General features: G+C 36.7%; 1 protein-coding gene across 7 annotated transcripts in view; it reads right to left on the bottom strand.

The window, feature by feature from the left end:
• Positions 1-14621, bottom strand: part of sash1a (SAM and SH3 domain containing 1a) — a 275012-nt gene that overhangs the window by 252946 nt on the left and 7445 nt on the right. The gene's annotated exons all lie outside the window — the stretch shown is intronic.

Below are 14621 nucleotides of genomic sequence, written 5' to 3'. Positions count from 1 at the left end.
GAAGGGTGGGAAGCTAACGAAATGTTCCTGTTTGTATCTGGTACCAAAGTAAAGCCACTTTTCTTGCATGTTGTATGGGAGTTTCTCAATGATAGGCTTAATTCCTCTGGAGGTATCCAAGTATGACAAGCCTGCAAGGTAGCCATCTTCCTTGGCAGCTTGTAGCTCTGACAACAGGTCGGCTAGATCCCTGAGTCTCTGTGGATCCTTTGTTGTGACTTTTGGAAAGTTTTCTAGTTTGTTGAACAGAGCCTGCTCGACGGCCTCTGGCGAGCCATATATTTCGTCGAGGCGCCCCCATGCCATGTTCAGTCCGATCGCTGGATCCTTAATGTTGACTGTTTTTATCCTTCTTACTTGTTCTGCTGACTCTTTTCCCAGATACTTGGTGAGGAGGTCGAGTTCTCCTGCAGCAGACAAGTCTAGATCGGCGATAGCGTTCAGGAACGATGTTTTCCAGGCCCAATAGTTCATTGGCTGGTCATCATATGTGGTGATGCCTGAAGTCACCAGGCGGCTGCGAGCAAGGTATTTGATGAGGTCTCCAGTGGACGTAGAATGGCCATAGCTACCTCCATAAGGCGTCCTGTGAGCAGGCAGGTGTGCAGGAGATGAGGAATCTTTCTTGATGTTCTGTTGCGGAAGATTCCCACCAAGCTGAGGAGCTGGAGAGGAGTTGAGAGGCTGCTTGAAGCTTTGTTGTGGCAGTGCCCCACTGGTCTGAGGAACTTGGTGTGGCATAATGTCAGCGGAAGCAGCAGCTTGGGTTTGACTTGCATTGAGTGGGTGGTGTGTTGAAGGGATAACATTGATTGGTTGGTGTGGAGGATGAAGCGTTGGCGAAGCATAGTCACTCCCTCTTCTGACGGATAGACCCCTGCTGCATAGGCTGGCTTGTGTCGACACATAGGCGGCGACGAGCTGGTCTTTGACCGATTGGGGGACTGGGCTGTTAGCCTTACTGCATACTTCAAAGCCCATATCTTGTAAACCAGCCACGAGAGCATTTGCCTCTGCAATGGCAGCATCCTTTTCTTTTTCGTCATTTAATGCATCAAGATTAGCTTGAACTCGTGCCTGCTCCACTTTAAGTTCAATTTCCTTTAGCGCATGTACCGCTCTAGCTTGCGCTGCTTCGGCCTTTGCCTTTGCCATGGCGACGGCCATGCTTATCTTCGAGCTGGACGATGTACCAGATGAGCGACTGCTTCTTGAGCGCACAGTCTCAGTCTGGTTATCTCCATTTCCTTTTTTATTGTTGTTACGTTGTGACATTGTGACTCACCGCGTTTTCAATATCAGGAGAAGGAAGCTAGTATGTAGCTGACAGGGAGCTGTAGCGTTAGCCGCTTATCTCTTGGTATTGAGTTGCTCTGTAGGATGGCAATCCTTGTGTCCCTCATTAGCTGTGATGCCGTCTTTTCACTGTCATGGGCTATGTTCCATTCAGCTTAAACACTCCCAAGAAACTCCAGGACACAGTTGATTCATTTCCATGAAGTTTACTGGGAATTTTGTGAAACTGCAATACAGTACAATGAGATGTCTATATTATTAATCAAACTCAAATACACAATAACAGTGTAAGTAGCACCACTTAACTAACATAGCAGTGTAGCCTATATGATAAACACAATCAAGCTAGTAGAAACAACCAGCAGCAATAAACAAACTAATTTAACCGTCTCAATAATCTTACTAACTTAAAAGTAAGCAGTAACCAAATATTACACGATGAGAAATACTTACAGACGTTGCCTTAGCAAAAAGGAAAAAGGAAAAGCGATCGACTCAGAACGACTGATAGAGCTCACACATTCCTGTAGCTGATTACCGCATGGCAATTTTACTTCCTATTTCCCCACATGCACTAGTACTAAGTTACTATGTTTACAAGATAAACAAACCACACTGAACTGCTGAAACAAACACATTTTCAAGCGGCATGACAGTGTGTGTTCGGTGGCCAATGTCAGTCAGTCTGTCAGTCAGTAATAATTAAAGTGAGCACCCGAACCAATCTAGAGCTGAAACAACGAATCGATTTAATCGATTAAAATCGATTATTAAAATAGTTGTCAACTAATTTAGTCATCGATTCGTTGCTAAATAACTTTTATTTGCCGTAAGCGGCTCATTTCGTGCATATTTCAAATCTGCGGTGACCAAAGTGTGGCAGTAATGAGCCACCGGAGGTTTTACTCAGCCAGTACAACAGGAGAAGTAGCGAATAGCCAATAGCTGGCCTTGTTTTATGTCACGTGCTTCCCGAACAGCGTCTCTGCAGCCATAGACATCATATGATGTCTATGTCTGCAGCATTCAGCGTGATGTGGGAGTACTTTACATTGAGCCTTTAAAAAAAGAAGAGTAACCTGCACTACTGCACTGTTTAAGGGGACGTTCACATATCGCGTCTTTTGCGCGCTCAAGTTCGTTATTTCCAACACCGCACCGCATCGAGTTAAAAACATCACAACTTTTCAGAATGCAGCAACCGCACCGCGGGTCATGTGACAAGAACTAACCAATCAGCTTCATCCTTTCCCGTAACAACGTTAAAAGCTCAGTCAAGATGAAAGGAACAGCTGATCATAGTTGTATATGGATTTCCATTTTGAAATAAATTTAGTAGCAGAGCTACTGCAAGCGATTTTTTGAGCTGCAAATCCATTTATCCTTTGCTGAAATTTCCGCGTCTTCAAGGAGAGAGCACGTCATGGTTGCTTAGCAAAGGCAGACGCCTCAGGGGCGCTTCTGCGCGAGCGCTTTGGAAAGAAGGAGAAAGCGGTGCGCCTAGCGTTTTCCACGCGTTTTTAGGCGCGATTTGTGAACGGCCCCTAAGACTTTCATTTGTGCAGATTCTCCAGTACAATGTTGTTTGCAAATGTTTAGTCATAAAAGCTGATAACATTGCTTTTTAACAGTTAACATTTAAAGCTTTACAAACATGTTCTGTGATCAGTTTGTCGTTTATCAGTTCAAAATTCAGTCGTGCAGCCTAATTATGACTGAATGAGAGAGGTAAATGTAGATATTTAAAATGCACTTTTTTTCTAAGTATTATTCACTGCTCTTTTTCACACAGCAGGTTTTTTGTGTGTGTCCTATTTTTTTTTCTGGACAACCTTCTGATGGATTTTACTTTAAATTGTGAGTTCCATTCAGGTTTCATGCCATTGGCACTTTTTTTGAAGGATTGTTTACAATTTCACAGCAAAAGCTATAAAGCTTTTTCCCAGTAAATAATAAAATACAATGTACTGCAATTTTATTCTGTTTTATCCTTATTCTTCGTGAAAATATGTTCGGAAAGATTCCTTAATAAGCTTTGTTCAGGATGTTAAACTACTTTAGGAGGTCTAAGGACTGCCATGGTGAAAACATTATTTGAAATCTTGTGAAATTTGCTAGAGTATGGGTCAGTGTTCTGATTGCAGAAGAGTTCGACAAAGGATTACTAACACAATAAAACAACTCCAGGTATATTTTTGATGAGGATATGACAGTGCAAAATGGTTAAAATCTCTTAAATCTATGCTGAATGATAAAGGCCATTTATTAATAATTTACTTGGGGGAAAAATGGGAAAAACTAAAATATAAGTACATAAACCGATTAATCGATTAATCGTAAAAATAATCGACAGATTAATCGATTATCAAAATAATCGTTAGTTGCAGCCCTAAACCAATCACACAAATAGAGACCTGCAGAGATGCACACAAGCAAACAGCACCACAGGCCCTGCTCAACCTTTCAGAAACCACCAAAACTATAACAAGATTTCAGAAAAATAAAAATGTAGAAAGTCATTTTACTGCAAAAATTTTGGGAAATGATAATATCACCAATATAATGATAGAAGTAGAAATTGCTGGATTGTTTAAATCCACAAGCAACCACCCCTTCACAATCCCAGTACAAAAACTACCACTAAATGTTGCCATGGCAACCGACATCCCCATCCTACTTCATCTGCCCTCCCTCATTTTCTGTACGCTGAACAGAATCTGTCTGAAAATCAGCAGTCATCATCACACTTGTCAAAAATCAAAGAAAGGCACATATGGATTTAGGATTCAATTTGCAGTAAAAAAAAAAAAAAAAGCAGACAAACAAGCACACACCCACACACAAACCTTAATATGGACCTTAATGGTATGATAGGGATTAAAGCTGAATAAATGTGTCCTGTGCATACCGTCAAAGAGAGTTCTAAATCACAGGTAATTAGTTGCCATCAACCCCCATTTTCCTCTCTTTGGTGGAATGTGTTTATGTAAATGTCACCATGGAAACATAAGGAGGTCTCAAAGATTCCAAAACAGGTGGGAAGAATTTTCAGCAATAATGGAGTAAGAAAAGCGGCCTCTCTACCTTTCATTTCACTGCACTCTCACGCTGTAAAAGTCACATTAACGGTACAGTAAGGCCTAAAAAAAAAATTTGTTTGGTTCCGGTTTCCGACCGACCCTGTCAATTTATGTGCGACCCAAATTTATTTTATGAGACTGGGGAAGAACGGTCTTTCACACATTGTTAATTAAATTACAGTTTCCTTTAAATGCTGTTTTACACTTAAGTAATCCGTTAAAAACCATTAAGTATTGCATCAAAACCCTTTAACTGTCAATTCCTAAAGTGAGCTATAACTTAAGGTTTGGAAATCGTAACATTAAGAGAAACACGGGGGGAGGGGGGAGTAAACAATATATCGCGGAACAGAGAGGGCACTGACAACATGCTGACAGACAGGACATTAACATTACCAGCTTACTTTTAATATGAAACAAAGTCTCATTTGGTTATTTCACCTTTCAAATGTGGTCATTTTTTAAAGAAATGTAAACAATAAATACCGTTTTGTGGCTCTTGAATGTGTCGAACAGATTGCTGTAAGTTAGATCATCAGTTAAAACTAACTGATCGTCTCTTGCTTCTAGTTAATTTATAGCATCAAAATCAAATAAACCACATAAATGAACATAAAGAATGTTGTTTGACTACAAAAAGATGTCTGTACACTCCGTTTTTCAAGTTCAAATCCTCCATGTTAATCTACTATGAGATCGCCTGTCAAACTCCCGCGAAGGCTTTTTGTGTGTGTGTGTGCGTTTTGCGTGTCTATGGCAACAACAGACTTTAAACGGGAATACAGAATCACTGTCGTAAAAGTACCGGTACACACATTTAAAATCAGCGCGCGTGTGTGTGTGTGTGTGTGTGTGTGTAAAACTGCCACTGGAGAAAAAAAAAAAAAAAAAAAAAAAATCCCTACCGACCAATGACCTCAACTGACAACCAACCGGAACCAAACTTTTTTTTTTAGGCCCAATCAACTGAACCTAATAGTTTTAACAAACAGCAAGAGCACTAAGAGAAAAAAATTATGCTTTTATGCACTTATTCTCAAACACTTCTATTTACATGCACTCTACTCATTATCTTATTTTGTGTGTATATGTGTGCTGCATTAATCAATAACAGAATGTTCACCAACACAAGTATCTCCCAGTTGGGCCATTCTTTGACATGTTATATGAAATTCATTGTTAACACACAACATGAATGTGATTGTGGCAAATGGTGTAGCACTACAGCCATATTACATGCAGCTGTTGTAAACAGTACATGCAGCTATGCCCATTGGGATACACAGTATGGTGGGTTATTTTAGTGCATTGACAGATGTCATTCCACCACATGCTGATTTGCAGTGTCATCATAAACTGCACTCTTACAACAACAACAACCCGTATTAGAGGCCAATTTGACTAAAAATCAACAAACAATTGAGCTGTAAAGCAAAATGATGCAAATATAAAAACTCAAGGAGGCTGCAATTAACCAATTGAACCTTTGCGAAGCCTTTGCTACTGCTGATGTGTCCGACAAGCCATGGCGCTCTTACACCACAGATCATGTTCTCACAGAGTGAAAAATACTTCACGGAGCAAAAAGAAAACTTACAAAGCAGGTTACTTTAGGTATGAAAAAAATAAATAATAATCAAACAATGATTAAAGTTTTATGTCTCTTTAATAGGGATGGAATGGTTCGCAGAAATAAATTTGAACTAGGGCTGTAGCTATCGAATATTTTAGTAATCGAGTATTCTACCAAAAATTCCATAGATTAATTGAGTAATCGGATAAAATGTGTTTTTGCTTAATTAAAGTGCAATATTAATTATGCAAGAGAAAATAAGACTCTCGGGTCTCTTAAAATTAACAAGTTTACTTTTTTAGAAAAAAAATATTTTTATTTTTTAAATGCATAGAATGCAATGCATTCATCAAAAATAAACATTTAATTATTACCCATTGTTTCTCTGTCTGTACTTGTACGGTAAACAAATGACAATAAAGTTGATAGATGAATTAAGTGCATTTAAGTGCCATTCAGTTGGGGTTTTAAATAAAGCATTTTCTGAGATGCACATTAAACACACAAAACATTAATTTAATTTATCTTTTAATTATTGAAAACTTAACTTTTTGGTAAACAAAGGGGATTTACTATTAAAAATAAAACATGGAAGAAATGTTGTGTGATTAAACCTTAAAAAAATAATGTTTGATTGTGAATGTTTAATGTCTTTAACCCTCTCGAGTTGATTAACGCGGATACGCGTTTCTCCTGATAACCCCGAAAAGAACTTAAATTACACTTTCAGTTTTAATCGTACAGATAAGATCAATACATCAATCGAATCTGTAAAGGGTCTACTTTTTTTTGGATACACACATAATAACAACAAAACTTTGTGCACTTATAAAATAAAGATAACAAACAAGGTGTGCTGTCTGCAGCCTTTGTCTGCGCTGATCTTCTTTTACAAACACGTCATTTAAATGAACTGTAACTCCTTGAATACTCAACGAAAATACATGAGAGAGATATCTATAGAAAGCTTGACATGTCTATTTTTAAACTAAAACAGATATTCTGTGATAAAGTAATCCATATATCCCACGCTGAACGCACTATTCAGTTTCAAACTGAAGCGCGCGGCTTGAATACGCCCATAACAGAAGAAAAAGCAGCCAGACTGTTCAAGTTTTTTTATTTTACTGTTTGCTTCGCGATGAGAGGAATAAGACATAAATCAACCCAAAAAGATGTGATGTGGTTGAGGATTTGAGAAATAGATTTCCTCATAAAAAAAGAAAGAAGCACTTTATTCAGCAGAGATCATAAACATGAGTAAGTCTCTTTTTATTTATTAATATACTTGTACTAGTTTTCACATAACGTGTAATCATTTTACTAGTTAGACTTTTTCCAAATACTTTTTCCAAACTATAATTCCTGACTTAATGTATAATCAAGTGAAACATTATGAAGTTTCAATAACAATATACAATACTATACCATTCAACAGCTTGATGTAAATAATATAAATGTAACAAATAGATAACTGTAACAAATGTAAAAATGCTTTTCTTTCAATTTATTCCCCCTAAAAAACCCATAAAAATATTCTCAGCTCTTTTCAACATTAATAATAATGATAATAATAATAACAATAAATGGTTTTTTTTTTGTAGAAATTAAGATTGTTAAAAGGATTTCTGAAGGATTGTGTGACTGGAGTAAGGATGCCAAACAATTAGTTTGAAAGTCAGCTTTGATTGTTTCTAATAAACTGTTTAACTGCTCCCCCAAGTGGATATTACATTTTATTGTGGGATAATTAAATATATTCTTAATAAACTACAAACATAAAATTATATAGATTTATTTTTTTCTCACATTCTTTCTTGTAACTCCTCACTCACAGTGGCACAGCTGACTGAAAGGCTCATTATGCAGCTCATTATGCGGCCCTTCGTCTTCTCGGGTGTAAATCACAATGATATTCATGGTAGTTGACGCCTACTCGCATATGACTTTTACCAACAAAAAGTGTCTTAGAAAATTTAAATCAATATATTGTTTTCTGTGAGTGAGTAAACGAGATGATTTTCACATCATTTAGAAAGAAAAATTCTAGGCTACAAGCTCCAGTTCTCAAAAATCCCGGGAACCATTGTTCTTTGTGTGTTATTTTGCCTTATTCAAGTGTTTTAACATTTTTAGTTTTTCACTAACCACGCATAACATTTTTTTTCTCAAAAACACAATCATGTACATACATGCATTTCACATATTATTACAGCCCAGTTTGTGCTGATTACAGTGAGATTAGACTTTACCCATTTAGATATTTATAAGAAACTGAAAAAAGCACAAATGTCAGGGCATGACAAAACTTCTCCAGGCCCCAAAAATACCCTTAGACTCCAGAGGGTTAACCGGACTTTTATTTTGACGGGTTGACGTACCTTTACAGTTCTGTGTATGTGATGTGACACTAGTTTCTCAAATCAAACGGTCAAATGCTCATGAAGTGACTGTCAGAGCAGTTCTGGAGATGTTGTTCATGTGTTCACGTCCTTATGTAGTGAGACAACAGACGCTGAAACCACCGCTAGCGTCACGCGCACTTCAGTGTGTGTGATAAAGGAACTCGCGCTTCTGCTCCATTCATTAACACAGACACGCAGAACATGCAGGATTCATATTTAAATAGACTGTTCTGACTCCATAAGCGCTTGTTAGCTTAGCTACATAGCTTCCAAACAAGATGGCGGATTTTCACTTTCGTTTCTGTAAGTTTAGTCCCACCCACTGATCTGTAATAGGCCTGTAGGGTGAGTGGGTCCCATCCCCTGGAATAATAATAAGCTAGTGTCTGTAGTCTCTACACTTTTCAATGAATTTTGACTTCCTGCTTATTATGACGCAAAATGACGATTTTTACGTCATAATAAGCAGGAAGTAAAACACTTAAATCCTTATTTCTCCCATCTCAGGGAAAAACAAAGGAAAAATCCATGATCATTATAATATATGACTGGGTTTCTAACAATACAAAGCTAAATGCAAATGGGTGAAGTGATCCTTTAACAAAAAATAAAAAATTATAAAAAATAATATATAATAAAAAATAATAATAAAATAAAATATAGGTCTTTCCAGCATTAAGGTAATAACATTACAGTTTTTTTTATCATCTTGTCTCAGTTATAAGTTTATAACTATATTAAAACTTGTTTTGAAAAATGTCTTTGTCATTTGAATATTGATTTTAAAATCGATTTAAATCATCGGATTTTTTTTTAGGCCATATGCTATCGCCCAGCACTAAAAGCAAGTAAAGAAGGCTCCCTTTAAAATCACTTATGTTGTCAGTTAATGAAGCTCTTTTTTACATTGTGTGCATTTTGTTGATTATAATGAGAGAACGAGTTTAATCGTGAGGACGGTTTATTAATCCGTCCATTCTTTAGAGTTTTAAAGATTTAGCTAAATCGTGCAGGTTTAATTTATTCGTTTCTTGTTTTAGGCTAATTAGTAGTGCTGTCGCGGTTACGAAATTTCCCCTGCGGTTATTATGGGTGGCTCAATAGCGCGACATGCAGTATTACTGCCGTGTTTTTTTTTTTTTTTTTTTTTACATACCTAATTTATCCTGATTTTGCTGCATACAAAGCTTTATCGTTGAGTTATGTAGCATATATTGTTGCTTTTTTAACTGACAGAGAGACACGTTTTAAAACATTTTTGTTTATTGTTAAATGCCAAACAGCAACAAGAACATGCGTTTTCCAATAAAAAAAATTAAAGAAATCAAAGAGTTCTAACACCTATTACACGTATTTGCGCGCGACTTTGGACAGCAGCGGAAATCTAGACTGATTATCGCGTCACCACTGGCCCATCAGGACAGTGGATTCGCGTTGGAGATGGAGTATGGCGCTCGCTTTGTGTCATTTCTTTCCTAACCAAGCTTAAAGACGTGATAACGTGCGTGTGGAGAACGTCTGCCCGTCTGAACGTCTGCCCGTCTGAACGTCTGCGCGTCTGAACGTCTGCGCGTCTGAACGTCTGCGCGTCTGAACGTCTGCGCGTCTGCCCGTTTGAACGCAAAACGTGCCTTGGCTAAATTAAAAATAGCGCACGTACTTTTATGCAGCTACTTGTTGGATTAATAAATGACTGACTAACTAACTGTATTTTTATATGTACATTTCTGAAATGCATTTTCTGTAAAGCTGTTTTGAAACTATATGTTTTGTGAAAAGCGCTGTAGCCAATAACTAAATTTGAATTGAATTGAATTGAATTGAATTGAATTGAATGGACTTGTCTTATTTGAGACACTGTTCGAACAGTGTGGGCTAGAAGATTTGATCATTTAAGCTATTATTAAATTAGATGAAGTAATTTCCAGCAGAGAAAATCACATTAATAGCTATTTAACATAGACCTAGCTTTTAACATCCTCGCAGAATATTAAGAAAATACTATTTAGGTTTGAATACATAAAAAAAGAAAAATCTAATCTCAACAGAAAAAGTCTTTGAATGTATTTTGGAATATATTATGCACGATCATGCATGGGAATATGAAATAGGCTATAGGCTACAATAATAATAATAAAAAAGCTCCATAGTAGAGTGGATGCATTACTTAATTATATTCTTAAATTCGATGTTATAAAAAAATCGTACTATGAACTTCTAGCAAGCTCATTTAAACCGAGTTGTAAATGCCGAAATGAACAGAGGCTAAATAAATATTAAACTACTAAATATCAATATAATTGCCAGTAGATGGCGCCAAGGCCCTGTTCTATTGAGATTACTGGTTGATGTTCAACCTATTCTTTCAAAAACACAAATATATTTTAACATCCACACAACTAGCCTACTCTGTTTAGACAATTGCAGTTGTTCTGCTGTGGTGCTGTTTGGAACTGTATTTTCATTGACTAGCCTATTGTGTGAAATGCCAGTCATTAATATATTGTTTATTTACAGGCTTTCTGGTTTTCTAAAAACTGCTCATAACAGAAACATTCAAACAAATATTTACAAATTTGTGTTTTACTTGGTATTTTTTTATATCCTTGGTATGTTGGCAATTCATTTTCATTATATATATATATATATATATATATATATATATTTCTGTTACTCAGAAGTGAAACATTATGTGAATTTAAAGTGGCTGCGTTATAAATAGAAATATGGGTATAGTCTAAATGTATGTGCTGTTGTTGGTTGTCCCATGACATGCTACATTTTAACGTTTTAATGACAGTGTCTTGGCTATAAATTTTACATTTCACTAATTAAGGGGAATGTAAAGCATTAAATCAACTAGGTCTCTGAAATAGCTCATGAAGCTTCATTTGACAAGCATATTGACAGAGCACAACTCAATGTCACACATTTAGATAATGGAAGAACAACACAGAAACAAACAGGGTCAACAGTCGAAGAAGAGGAGTAATGATGTGTGGTGGAAGAAGGGTACGGAGGCAAAACAGTGGAAGAGGTCAAGATTGTGGACATGTTTCTAATGAAATAAGGACACTATTGCAGACAATGTTATCAGTCATGACCTTACAATGACGGGGTGTCAAAAGGTAAAGGCGAATGTTAGGAGAACAACAGTGTCTTCAATCATTCAAAAGTTTGTAGACAGAACAGGTGTGTAATCAGACATTGTTTTCTGTACTGTAATACTGTATACGTACTCCACTTGCATTACATAATACAGCAAATATACTTTATAGAGACAATGTAACACACACACACACACACACACACACACACAAACACACACACACATATACAGAGTGTGTGTGTATGTATGTGTATATATATATGTGTATATATATATATATATATAATATATGAATGAAGAGTTCAGATACAAAAGCCATCTGAATTTTTTTTCTAGAACGATCATTTTTATCAAGCTCATATGTTTAAGTTCAGTGATTTCACTTAAATGATAATTAATAGGTAATTTTCATTGCCATTTAAGTGAATTTCCTGAACTTAAACATACGAGCTTGATAAAAATTATCATTCTAGAAGAACATTTCAGATGGCTTTTGTATCTGAACTACACACACACACACACATACACACACACACACACACACACACTTGAGGCATGCAGACCGGCTGCTGCAGGGCTTTAACAAATCTTAAACAAACAAATAATGATATGACCCACTTTTTCTGAATTTTACTAGCCCATTTTATTTGTCTCTCATAAGATCGTATATACATGACAATAGACTTGTATATCATTGGGATACCAAATGTATGTAGCCTACTTAACATTCAGCATTATAAAAATAAATAAATCCAATGTAGTTCTAAGTAAACTGCCAAAATAAGATTATCTAGAATGTCTATAACAGTAAAAGTATGAGAAAATAAGGAAAATTAGGCGGGCAGACGTTAAGACGTGCAGACGGGCAGACGTGCAGACGGGCAGACGTACAGACGTTAAGACGTACAGACGTAATCCACACGTTAACTTCTAACGTGACGCCGCCGTCACGTCTGTAAAAATCAACAGCTACACGTTATTGACGTGTCTACGTGACGTGATATTTGCGTGTACGTCTCCATATAAAACAAATGGAGACGTACACGCACGTATACACGTGTGTTATCTGTCATGCTTGTCAGTCTCGTCGCCGAATGACACAAAGCGAGCGCCATAATGGAGATGCACTCCTCAAGCAGATAGCGTGTGATCTCGTTATCTGCTCACGCTCTCTTGGGTATGGGCACTGACGCGGAGGTTGTCCGTGACTTCAGCAGGTATGCCTGTTACTTTCACGGCTGTATTTTACAGATTTCGCAAAGGCTTCAGCTACTCCTAACTGTCGGTCGGTCTCAGCTGTTCTTTTTGATGTTGCTCCGCGACCTGATGCTTGAGGGGGCAGCTGCGCTGGATGACGGGACACTCTAATAAAACGCTTACCTTGAAAAACGCTTAACATGGCTTAATGTACTAAGACAGTGATATTAACAGACCAAACTCACTAAAAATCATACTATTAAAGTATACTATCTATAAAAAAAAATCAGATGAGCCCTGAATATGAATGCAACTCGTTAAATAACACGTTAAGCCTTTTCCTCCCATAGAAAACCGTTATAAGAAAACGCTTAATGTACTAAGACAGTGATTTTTAAAAACCAAACTCACTAAACATTATACTAATAAAGTATACTATGTACAAAAAAAAAAAACGTGTGAGTCCTGAATATGAATGCAAGTCGTCTAATAACACGTTAAGCCTTATAACGGTTTTCTGTGGGAGGAAAACGCTTAACGTGTTATTAAACGCGTTGAATTCATATTCAGGGATCATCTGATTTTTTGTAGATAGTATACTTTATTAATATGATGTTTAGTGAGGTTGGTCTGTTAATATCACTGTATTAGTACTGTATTAATGTGGTTTAGTATTAAACCACATTAAGCGTTTTTCACGTTAAGCGTTTTAGAATGTCCTGATGACCTCAAATTAGATGTATTGCCGCGTCACAGGAACCTTTTTGCAGCAAATTTTGCATATCGGCTCATCTATATTCGCTGGCTCGCCCTTTTCATTGGGTTGAAAGCCAAAATGTTCCCAAACTGGCGACGTGACATTAGGTTTTGGGACGAGATCGAGCGCCTCCCATCGTTTCAGCCGGCCTATTCAAAACAAACGAAGCACAATAAAGCTACAACCGCTCGCGAGGAAATTACAGTCGGAACCATATTGTATTATTAATTTATTTAACATTAAATGCACAGTGACAAATTGAAAAAAACAAGAAGGCCACAGCCTCAATAAAAAAAATAAAAACCTGAACACTGCGGTTGCCGCGGTTTCTGCGGTTGCTATCTTTCTTCTACGGTTTGCTTGTTAATAGCGCGGTATTACAATATTGCGGTTATCGCGACAGCCCTACTAATTAGGCATAATTAATGTTAACGAAATTATACAGCGCTTCACGTTTAAACATGCAACAATTTCTTAATCAGTTTACAGACAAATGTCTTTTTCCCAAGAAGTTATCTGTCAAAATAAAGGACAGGTAACGAATAGCAAAAATGCAAGTTGTTTTATTAAAGGAATTTTAAAATATAAATTAAAATATAGGCATAATATATGAAAATATTGACATTGCATATTAATCCATGTAGCCTTCCCGCTTAAAATAGGCTACCACTTTTAATGCTCCGATGCAAAGTAAACCACAATTTCTTTTGAATAATATAACATATAATTCATATAATATAAATAATACTGCACACCTTTTAAATGTATCAAATCTAAAATATGTCTAATATTTTTAAATATGTCTAATATCTAATATAAAATAATACCATGTAGCTTAGAGAAAATATAAGCACAGACTCAGGCACAGGCTTGACATTTATCCTGCTTGAATTCGTTCTTATAAATGCACATAACTTAATAAGTATCAAACTTTCATCTGTGAATATTACATATTAAATATATTAAATATTTTAACTATAGTCTTTTTCTTTCATTTTCCGTGACTGAAGTCGTCAAATGTAACACATCAGCGAGGCAAAACTGACGTCTATTTGCGAAAATGTGCTTTGATGCGCTTGTTTGATAACTTGTGGTTAAAGTGCCACTCAGCGGTCAAAAGCTGCAAATGCACTTTAAAGGCGCAGCGGCGGCAGTAACCGCAGCGGTAAAAAGGGCCTTTAAGCTGTCTAATTAGTGTAACTGC

This window comes from Carassius carassius, chromosome 27, assembly GCF_963082965.1.
Source record: "Carassius carassius chromosome 27, fCarCar2.1, whole genome shotgun sequence".
Classification (NCBI taxonomy): Eukaryota; Metazoa; Chordata; class Actinopteri; order Cypriniformes; family Cyprinidae; genus Carassius; species Carassius carassius.
This window is presented reverse-complemented; position numbering and strand designations above follow the sequence as displayed.